The sequence below is a fragment of the Myotis nattereri genome, assembly GCF_964212035.1.
Source record: "Myotis nattereri genome assembly, chromosome: 15".
Taxonomy (NCBI): domain Eukaryota; kingdom Metazoa; phylum Chordata; class Mammalia; order Chiroptera; family Vespertilionidae; genus Myotis; species Myotis nattereri.
Genome location: NC_138090.1, coordinates 13,171,517 through 13,183,032, shown reverse-complemented (window position 1 = coordinate 13,183,032; position 11,516 = coordinate 13,171,517). Strand labels below are relative to the sequence as shown.

General features: G+C 51.2%; 1 protein-coding gene across 1 annotated transcript in view; it reads left to right on the top strand.

The window, feature by feature from the left end:
• The window catches only part of AGRP (agouti related neuropeptide), a gene marked incomplete at its 5' end in the record, with an annotated part of 29,446 nt that overhangs the window by 1,848 nt on the left and 16,082 nt on the right, over positions 1-11,516 (top strand). The gene's annotated exons all lie outside the window — the stretch shown is intronic.

Genomic DNA, 11,516 nt, shown 5'->3' with positions numbered 1-11,516 from the left:
GTGGAACACTGATGGCTGTCCACCAGAGCGGGTTGAGGTGGAGCTGAGAGCTGACCCACACTGGTGTCAGAGGGCCAGCTCCACTCCCCCACCCCTCCCATCAATCAGACACCACCGGCCCTCTTCAACCTGGATGCTCTGGGCTGGGCCCCTGGACCACTCAGGCTTTACTTCTGTAGTCCTTCACCTTCAGAGGCAGCACAGACACACCCAGGAGTGGTTTGAGGGACTTTAACAGGTTCCTGAATAGCCTGGCTGGTGTGGCTCCGTTGATTGGGTTTTGTCCCATGCACCAAAGGTTGCTGGTTTGATTCCCAGTCAGGGCTCATGTCTGGGTTGTGGGTTCGATCCCTGGTGGCAGGTGTGTGGGATGTTTCTCTCTTCTCCCTCTTTTTAAAAATGAATAAACTATCCTTTAAAAAGAAAAAAGAGGTTCCTGAATATACTCCTGAGAGGTGGGGGCAGGGGGAGACCTCAGAGGCCCTCAGCACTGGTCCCCTCCCTCACCAGTTCTTACCAGAGACACACTTCACCTTCTCCCAGCTCTCAGGCCCTCCTCCTCTTTTCCCTTGTCAGCACTCCCTTCCCTGTAGTCTTAAGCCTGGGGATTGATTGCTTCCAGGGACTGGATTCTTTATCTCTCTCCCTCCCCCCCCCACCCCCCGCCCGCAAGATACTAGTATAATCCAGTCTCAGGGCTTCCATCCACCCAAAGCTTTCCTGTGTGCCAAGAGCCTTCTGTTCCAGAGCTTCTGGATGACCCACTGGATCTCATGACCTTCCCCAGAAGACTCTTCTTCCTTTGTCCTCATGTCTACAAAGCACTGCTGAGCCACATACTGGACCCCTCCAGAGCTGCCCGAACTGACACCCATTGGCTCCTGCCATCTCTAAAATCATCTCAGCAAGGCATCCTCTGACCACTGTCTCTGAAGACAGCCTCTCCTTGTTCTGATCTGTCCCCATGTCCTGTGGACTCACGCCTTCGTGTCAGTCATTACCACCAGGCAGCATGCATGCCCATGTGTGCTCACGTGCCTAAACCTACCTCCCTGCAGGGCTCTAAGCTGTGCGGGGGCAACAGCAATGGACATCCCAGTCACCGCTGTTTCTGGCTCACAATGGGAGTTTAAGCAATATTTTTCCCTGGCCGGGTAGCTCAGTTGGTTAGAGCATGGTCCCTATATGCCAAGGTTTCAGGTTCCATCCCCAGTCAGGGCACATACAAGAATCAACCAATGAATGCATAAATAAGTGGAACAGCAAATCTATGTTTCTCTCTCTCTCTTCTTCTCTCCCTTCCTCTCTCCTTCCCTCTCTTCCTCTTTCTCAATTAAAACATAAATATTTCTTGAATGAGTGAGTTGTATGAGTAAATGCATGATGTCCTCCTCCCTGACCCACACATTCCTTCAGCCTCCTAGTTCTGTTGATCCAGCCTCCTTAATATGTTTCAAATTCATTCCCTCCCCCCTTCACCTCCCACTACCAGTACTCTGTTGTTTATTAATTTATTTACAAATAGCCACTGAGCACTCAGGGCTGGGCAGCATGCTGGCCCCTGCTGTGGCATAGCTGTCCCCGTGCCATCCCTGTGCTGACTGTGGAACTCTTTCTCAGTTTGGAATTCCAGGATTGTACTTCCAGAAAATTCCCACTTTTAATGGATGCATCCCTCACCTTTCATAGTCAATTAATCACTCTGTCCTGTGTCTGGCCACGTCTCTGCATTGTCACAACGAGTACCTGGGCCTGAGTGGGAGTCACTGGGCTTCATGGGGAAAAGAAGGACGTAGAGGCGTCTGGTGTGGCTAAGTGGTTGAGCGTCAGCCCATGAACCAGGAGGTCATGGTTAGACTCCCCGTCTCCCGGTCGGGGCACATGTCTGGGTTGCGGGTTCGATCCCCAGTGGGGGGTGTGCAGGAGGCAGCCAATTGATGATTCTCTCTCATCATGGATGTTTCTATCTCTCCCTCTTCATTTCTTTCTGAAATCAATAAAAAATATATATATATTTTTTAAAAAGACCTGTGTCCTCTGACTTCCCACTCACCCCTTCTGAGCACCCATTGCTGCCTATTGTCCTTCTCTGTAACCAGGCCAGGCTCCCCAACCTGTGACACCAGGGCCAGGCATGGATGGGGCTGCAGTGAGCAGATGGGACACCTGAGCCTTTACCTCTCTGCCTCCCCAGAGGCCTTGAGGGACAGCCTCTGAGGCCCACAGGGTGCTGGAGACCTTCCAGGCCTCTCCCCAACAACCTATGAGGCAGGCGAGGGAGGACATAGCTGAGACCCATTTCACAGGACAGTCACCTGAGGCTCAGGGAAGGGAGGGCCTTTCCATGGTCTTGTCATTAGGAAGGGGTGGTGTCTGAGCTCCTCAGCTCACTGAGTCCTAAACAGCTGAGCTCTGAGCCAGGCATCACTCCCTGAGCACATAGCCCGCCTGACGCTGGGCTGGGAACTGGGGCAGACCTCCAGTCATCACCATTCCTACCTCCAGCAGTTCATATTCTTGAAGGGATAGGCTCTGGCCTGAAAAAAAACTCCTCTATTAGATGGCAGAGGGTGGTGAGAACCACAGAGAACCCTGGGTCCTCATCTATGGCACAACTAGTTCTATTTTTGGAAGTAATGCAGTTCAAGTCCCAAATCCCCCAAAAATGGAGGCCTCCCACACCCCACCCATAGGCCCTGTGGCTACAGCCCTCTGCTATGCAACTTCACCCCCAGCTTTCTGTGAGGGGAGAGAATAAAGCCTGCCCCTTATTGTGCCTGCGGCCCATGCCTCAGATAGAGTGTGCAGCATTCATTCGTTCATTCACCAGGTATTCAGCAAGCATTTGAGGAACCTGCTGTGTGCTCAGTCTTGAGGGGATCAGAAGTGGGAGGACAGAGGTGAGGCCACCTGGACCCTGCCCATGGGGGCTCACTGATCAGGGCAGGTACCTCCCAGAGTCTCTGCACCTCCTGTATCACCGAATGAGTGTGTGTGAGATCATGATTGTGTCTGTGTGCACGTTTGTGTGTGTGAGAGAGAGTGAGTGTGCTGGTTAGGAAGGCTTTGTAGGGAAGGAGCCCTTAACATGGCAAGTTGTTGGGGCACCATAGGCAGGCAGAGGATAGATTTTTGGAGGAGTGTCTGGGGCAGAGAGTGCAGTAGAGTTTAAGGCATGGGAGCGAGCAGCAGCCTCTCTTGCTGGCAGGAACAAGAGCGCACTGTGGCTGGAGAATTGTGTGAGTCTGTGTTGGGGATGCAGCCAGTCATGAGAGGCCCTGGGAACTGGCTGAGGAACATGAATTTTACCCTTGGTGATGAGGAACCTGGGCTTTAAGTCGGGGAATTTTGTGGTCACATGTGTGCTTTGCAAGGGTCACTCAGGCAGTGCATGGAGGGGGCAGGTAGGGCAGAAAAAGGCTGCTATTATTTTCCAGCCAAGGTCATGGTGGCCTTGGAGAGGGAATGGAGAGAGGAGACATTTAAGAGATGTCCAGGAGGCAGATGGAGGGCTGGGTGACTGATGGGATGTGGGGTCTGGAGTGGGAGGCAGCCCAGATGATGCCAAGGTTTGGGGCCTGGGTGATGGGTGTATGTTGTTTTTCTTTCTTTCTTTTAATGTATTTTTATTGATTTCAGAGAGGAAGGGAGAGGGACAGAGAGATAGAAGCATCAATGATGAGAGAGAATCATTGATCGACTGTCTTCTGCATGCCCCCCACTGAGGATTGAGCCCGCAACCCGGGCATATGCTCTGTTGGGAATTGAACCCTGACCTCCTGATTCATAGGTCAACGCTTAACAGCTGAGCTACTCCAGCCAGGCGGATGCTGGTGTTTTTCAATGATGTGGGGAGGTCTGGAGGATCAAGTTAGGGGAAGGTGAGTGGTCAGTTTGGGCAGGCGGTATCTGAGGGGGCTGGGGACCATCCATCTAGGATGAGGTGTCCAGAGGCAGCTGGACATGTGGGTCCTCTTCCCACACGCTTGCTGACTGGTGCCAGGGATCAAACCTGCAAACGAGGTACATGCCCTTGACTGGAAATCAACCCTTTGGTGCATGGGGCTGATGCTCTAACCACTGGCATGTGTGGGAGGCAACCCATCGATGTGTCTCTCTCACATCAATGTTTCTTTCTCTTTCCCTCCCTCTACCTCTCTCCCTTCTACTCTCTCTGAAAAAGCAATGGGAAAAAAAATCCTCAGGTGAGGATTAAAAATAGATAATAAATAAATAAATAAATAAATAAATGTAGTATTTTCAGGATGTCAAGTGCAAACTCCCCTTTCACCCTTCAGTTCCACTTCAAGAAATTTATTCCAAAAAGTTAGGCAAGAAAAGATCTGTGTTTGAGGGTGTTGATTATTGGCTTGTTTAATCAGGGATCAAGGGATGACAACCCTTGTGACCATCAGCGGGAGACAGAGGGCTGAAGGAGGTTCGTGCATACCCTGAGATGCTCTGTGAGCACTGAAAATGGATGGCAGGCATGGACTGAGCCCCTACTCTGTGCCTGCCTGGCATCATTCTGCGTGCCGGGGTCACAGAAGCAGGCTAGACAGGCAAGGTTACTCTTGAGGAGTTCACACTCCAGCCAAAGGACACAGATAATAATCAAGTTAACATATTAGTAAGACGCCTTCAGAGAGAGGAAGAGTTGTGGAGAAAATAAGCCAGGTGATGTGACGTGGAGTGATGGGGCTGAGGAGCCACTTTAGTCAGGGTGGGCAGGGCAGGCCTCTTTGAGACAGTGATATTGGAGCTGAGACCTGAATAACAAGAAGGAAACGGTCATTGAATAATCCGGAACAGCAGGGGCAGAGGGAACAGCAGGGGCAGGGGACAACATCTCGAAGATGAGCTTGCTGTATCTGAGTCATGTGGAAAGAAAGGAGGTCCCAGGGGTGGCAGGGTCCGGTCAGGTAGGGTAGGGAGAGAGGGTTTCATATCTGAGTGGGGGAAGGTGCTCAACACAGTAGAGACAGAGAGGAGAACACACCCGAAGGGCTGCCTGTTCTGTAGCAGGAGTCTCCTCAGGTCAGATCTGCATCGTCTGACCCTGAGAGCTGTCAGGAGGCTGATCCCCGTGCCAGCAGTGGCCAGCTCTGGGCACTGTCATTTCACCTGGTTTTGTTTTCTTCTTTGTGTTTACTTACACTAAAGAGTGGTTTGCAATGAACATGTCATTGTCTTCAAAGACAACATGGCCGTTAAGTACTTATTCAGGCATTTCCAGGCTGGTCCCTGCACTCGTCCAGGGTCGACAGGCTCAACAGGTGACTTCCGTGGGGACTCTGCCCCAGGCTGGGCTGGGCCTGTCATTGGCCCCGACTGATCCAGCTTTGGCCTCCAGGGGGACCTTTGAGCAGGGCGGTGCTGGTGTGGGGTGACTGTGTCCCGCCGGCTGGGCCAGGCGTCCTTCCTTCCTTCCTGACTCCTTTCTCCTAAGGGACAAGTGGGAGGGACGTTGGTGCCCCTCCCAGGTCATGGGATGAGCTGCTCCCCTGGGACCTTTTCAGAATGGGGGAGGGGCCTCCTGACAAAGGCTGCAGTGTGTGGTGTGTGATTTATTTCCGAGTTCCTACCGCTAGGAGAACTGTTCTGACAGAGATTTGGAAGGCATTGTGGGGGGGAGGGTTCTAGCCAAGGGCATCTGCCAATACCCTCCACCATCCAATGGTGACCCTGGGGCAGAGGATCCCCAAACTGGCCCCAGCCCTGCCTCAGCCAAGCCCCAGTACAGCGTTGGCATTTGGCGCCACCGTGTGTGCAGTATCCACACTGCAGTTACAGGCTTCACAAAATACCCCCGGCTCCAGGGGTTGTGCCCTGGCCCCACGCCGTTTTCCCCTTAATGGATGGTCACTGGAGTGTGCAGTGCACAACCTGTTCAGCCCTGTGTGACAGCCCTGCTCACACTCATTCCCGGTGGCGGATCCCATCACCACCATTAAAACCTCCTCCACACTCAAGCCTTTTTGTAAACACTCCCTGACCCTCCACTTCTCAGCCCTCCCCTCCTCTGCCTGTTGCAGGGGTGTTGGATGCAGAGGCAGAGCCATTCCCCCTTCCGAAACTCCCTCTGGCTTCTCTGGCCACGCCTCTTTTTTTTTTTTAATATATTTTATTGATTTTTTACAGAGAGGAAGGGAGAGAGATAGAGAGTCAGAAACATCGATGAGAGAGAAACATCGATCAGCCGCCTCCTGCACATCTCCCACTGGGGATGTGCCCGCAACCCAGGTACATGCCCTTGACCGGAATCGAACCTGGGACCTTTCAGTCCGCAGGCCGACGCTCTATCCACTGAGCCAAACCGGTTTCGGCCTGGCCACTCCTCTTACACTTCTACCTGCTCCTCTGGCTCTCTTCACGCCCCTCGTCGGCTCCTCGGGGTGTTGGGCCCCTTCCTTCAACCGTGACACTTTTCTCCAAACCATCTTGACAACTCCCAAGGCTTTGTTTTCATCCCCAGAGGGATGCTTGAGTCTCAGCCCACTATCTCTCACTTCATTCCCCCTTAAAGTGACCCCTGGGCACCCCAAACTCATTGTGTAAAGTCGACCCCATCTCCTCTCCTCAGAACTGTTCCCCACAAGGCCTCATGTTGGTCTGGGTGGCATTTCCCCTCAACCTCCTTCAGCCACCAGGTCTGCCCTGTCCTCCCCAGCCCCACCATCCCATCCTTGGCCACGGTACCACCTGCACCTTCTGCCTGGCCTTTTAGGGTCCTCGGTTCCACCTGGACTGGTCCATCTTGCACAGGCAGCAGGCTGGGCTCTGCAAATCTGACCCTGTCCCTTCTCAGTTTCCCCTTGGCCCTTTATCTCTGGCCAGTTACTCCCCAGGAGGTCCTAGCTCCAGCCAGACTGAACTTCTTCTTTTTTTTTTTTTTTTTTTTTTTTAAAAAAAAACGTTTTCTATTGATTTTAGAGAGAGAGGAAGGGAGAGGAAGAGAAACATTGATGTGAGAAACATTGATTGGCTGCCTCCTGTACACGAACCGACCGAAGGATTGAACCCAAAACCTGGGTATGTGCCCTGACCAGGAACTGAACCAGTGACCTTTCAGTGCACAGGATGACACTCAACCAACTGAGCCACACTGGCCAGGGCCAGACAGAACTTCTGTGTTCCCTGAATACACCTGCTTTCCCAAGCCTTCACATCTTGCACAGGCTGTTCTGGGCATCTTTTCCCTCTTTCCTTCACCTGGCTAACGCCTGCCTACCCTTTAGGCATCAGCTCAGACACCACATCTGTGAGATACCTTCCCTGGAGCCCAGGCTAGGTCAGGAGCCTCTTCTTTGCTTTCACAATGCCCTCTGCTTCTCGCATCATAGCCTTTGTCTGCAACCCCTTCTGAAAGGGCCACCCACTCTTTTTTTAAAAAATATGTTTTATTGATTTTTTTATAGAGAGGAAGGGAGAGGGATAGAGTTAGAAACATTGATGAGAGAGAAACATCCATCAGCTGCTTCCTGCACGCCTCATACTGGGGATGTGCCCGCAACCAAGGTACATGCCCTTGACCGGAATCGAATCTGGGACCCTTCAGTCCGCAGGCCGACGCTCTATCCACTGAGCCAAACCAGTTAGGGCAGGGCCACCCACTCTTGTCCAGGACTCCACACACCAAGGCCAGATCCAGGTTGAGTCACTGTGCCTGATTCTTAGCCTCAGAGGTCCTGAATCTCAAAAGTTATTGAGTGTGGAGAGAGCAAGGCCTTGCCCATAGGTCACCACAGTGCCCAGTTTGGGGTGGGACCCAGGACTCTTACCTTCCCCTCCAGGGTTCACCTGTTCCCCCGGATGCCATTGTCAGCTGAGTCAGGATCCTTGAGCGCCCAAAGGACCTTGACCGGCAGAGAGTTGGCAGGCTCTTGGCTTGTGGGGAAGGCCCCCATCAGCTCGGGCTCTTGAGAGCCCAGGGATCTGGCAGAGACTTTCTCAGCAAAGGGACTGGTATGTGGGTGACCCGGGCCAGCACATCTGAAGAAAGGATTAATGGGAGTTCCTTCTCCCACAGAGCTGTGCAGCGGGAGTGCAGCCTAGATGGCATGCAGGGAGGGCCAGAATTCCTGAAGGGTGGTGGTGGCAGCTGTTAGGGTCCCAGTTAATTATCTCCCACGTCACACAGAAGAGAATGTGCTGAGGTGGGACCTCCCAGACCTGGCCTCGGCCTCTCAGAGCGCGGGTCTCTCCAGGACTGTCCTGCTCCCCACCAGACTGAGGTTGGCAGATCCACTGGGCATTCCTTCAGGCCTCAGGTCCCTCACCCGACTCCAGCCCAAGGGACCCCTGACTCTCCCTTGAGACTGCTCCATTGGGTCCCACCTTTGGGCCCTTGCTCTTGCTGTGACCTCTGCCTGCTCTATGGCTGGGCCCGGCTCACTTGCTCAGGGAGTTTAGTAAACACTGGCGAATTGAATTGCTCTATAAATAAACAAAAAGTGCCGAACAGGCTGCCTGACATTTCGGAGATGCGCCTCCCCAATTTGCTAAGCAAACAAATAACCCAAAATTGAAGAAGAGAAAGGACCCATCCAGTCTTTTTTTGTGCCCCTGTTCCCAAAACTGCACTCCTCTCACTCCTTCCAAACAGCCTCGCTTCCTCTGTTCCAGGCCTGGCACTAGCCTGTCCTTCTTTGTGTCTAGACCCGTGGTTGGCAAACTGCGGCTCAAGAGCCACATGTGGCTCTTTGGCCCCTTGAGTGTAGCTCTTCCTAAGCCTTAGGAGTACCCTAAGTAAGTTAATAACAATGTACCTACCTATATAGTTTAAGTTTAAAAACTTTGGCTCTCAAAAGAAATTTCGATCGTTGTACTATTGATATTTGGCTCTGTTGACTAATGAGTTTGCCGACCACTGGTCTAGACAATCCTACCCTAGGTGTTAAGAAGCTCTCTAGGCCTGGCCATTGTGGCTCAGTGGTTGAGCATCGACCTATGAGCCAGGAGGTCACAGTTCGATTTACAATCAGGGCATGTGTCCGAGTTGCGGGCTCCATCCCCAGTGTGGATTGTGCAGGAGGCAGCCCATCCATGATTCTCTCTCATCATTGATGTTTCTATCTCTCTCTCCCTCTTCCTTCCTCTCTGAAATCAATAAAAATATATATATATTTTTAAAAGCCCTCTAGGATCCCCACAGTGGCCTTACCCCTCAACTTCTTCCTTGTCACTTAGCAAAGTGTGATCACTACTTGCTCAATGGCTGTGAGCTCTGTAAGGCCAGGGACAATGGTGCCTCATTCACTACTCCATACCCACACCCCGCCCACCACAGGAACTTGAAGGATGCTCAATAAATATCTAAGTATCTGCTGAATTATGAATGACTGCAGACCTTGCAACACTGGGATATTTCCTCCCTTTCGGAAGCAGCGTCGTGGTTTTCTGAGCCAGCGCCATCTCAGTTGGTTATTCAAAACCGCCCAGGGGCACGGGTTCTATCTTGCGCTCCCTCTGGTTCCTTGCTATTTCTCTAGTTTTTCTCACTGTTAGTTCTCTCCTCTGTCCCCCAAGAGCACAGAGGCTTGACAGTTTCACACTAAAGCTGAGAACTTCCTCTAAGATTCTTCCTTGCTTATTTCCTGGAATCTGCTTTCCATCTCTCTTGGCTTATAAAGCCAGTGACTCATTTACTAAGCCAGGAGTCTTTCCTGCAGTGATTGCTTGCAGGAAACATGAGAGGAGCAGGTGACATCACTTTCACCCCCTCCCCCTCCTGTCCTGGCTTTTCTTATCTAAAATCCCAGATTTGTTGTGTCATGAGAGGCTAGGAAGTTACCGGTTTTCCCTTTGACATAGCTAATCCTCATTAAACCAGGGCCCTTCTACCCCCAGGGGCTCACCCCAACCCCTAGATTCCGGCAAGGACACAAAAGTCACCTTTGTTTTCTTGCTAAGCTTCCACATAATGACAACTTCTGCTCTCCTTGGAAATCTAGAAAACTATATCTAATGCACTTTTAATATATTTTTATTGATTTCAGAGAGGAAAGGAGAGGGAGAAAGAGATAGAAACATCAATGATGAGAATCACTGATCAGCTGCCTCCTGCACAACCCCTACTGGGGATCAAGCCCGCAACCCGGTCATGTGCCCTGACCGGAATCGACTGGGAATCGAACTATGACCTCCTGGTTCGTAGGTCAACGCTCAATCACTGAGCCACACTGGCCAGACTCTAATGCACTTTTAAGATGCCACACCTTCTCATCCTTCCTAGTCACCAGATATCACACATGCACATCTTTTCTATTTTAATAATTTTTAAAAATTCAAAAACAAATTAGAGTCTGCAGCCTGCACGTACGTAGCCTTCATATCAGCTGTCCCTGGCAGGAGGTTTTCATGTCTAACAGGAGGGGAATTGTGCAGACCTCACCACACTCAGCCAGTGTGTGAGTGGGTGAGTGTGTGTCCATGTGAACTTGGAGAGAATCAGGCAGCTGGGTTGGGAGTGTGTGGGATTTTTTGGACGATTGATACAACTGAATGAATGCGGGTATCAACCAAACCAAGGTGTGCAATATCTCAGCGGGTATTTGAAAGGCGAGGTATGTATTTGTGTTAAGTTCCTCAGGGTTGTCACAGGCATTGCTTGAATTAAAAGTGCTCTGCAGCCTGGCTGGTTGAGTGTTGACCTATGAACCAGGAGGTCACAGTTCAATTCCCGGTCAGGGCGCACATGCCCCGGTTGCAGGCCCTACTCCCAGTAGGGGGCGTGCAGGAGGCAGCCAATCAATGATTCACATCATTGATGTTTCTTTCTCTCTTTGCCTCCCTCTCTCTCCCCCCACTTTCGTCTTTGAAATCAATAAAAAAAAAATATATTTTATGAAGTGCTTTGCAAATGGTTCAGTAAAACAAAGCAGAAGGATGGCTGGTAGTGAAATAACAAGGCTTTTAAATGAAGCCTGAAAAAAAGCTGGATGAGGCTAATGATATCATCATCATCACCATCATCAATGACAGATAGTACAATAGCCATCATTTTTGAGGACTTAATATGTACCAGACACAGCTACCCACGTGCATAGATACACACACATGGCAGGTGCTAGTCAAGGCAGTCTTACGTCCTGTGGGTCCTCTACTCTGCCCTGGGCTGGGAATCTCTTACCCAGGACATAACTTGTGGTATTCAGTGCAAAATAAAATGTAGAACTCTCTGTCCAAAATTATTGTGAGTCTCAAGATGGCTACAGTGGAGCATCCATGGAACAACCATGGAACACTTTTGAACAGGGAGCCCTGTGTCACTGCACAGCTCTCAGGCCCTGCTTTCACCTCTGAGTAACTAGGCTCATTGCTCAAACTTTTGTCCATTGGGAAGATTCCCCCCAAGGCTGGGGGTGTAGCAAAGAGCAGTTCATTCTGTCTCCTTCATACCAAGACAAAGCATCCTTCAACTAGGTGTGGGCTTTCTCCCCCTCCATTAGCTTGCTGAGCACCCACATGATAGGTCTTGCTCTCTTCACCTTTACCTCTCACACTATGCCCTGTTT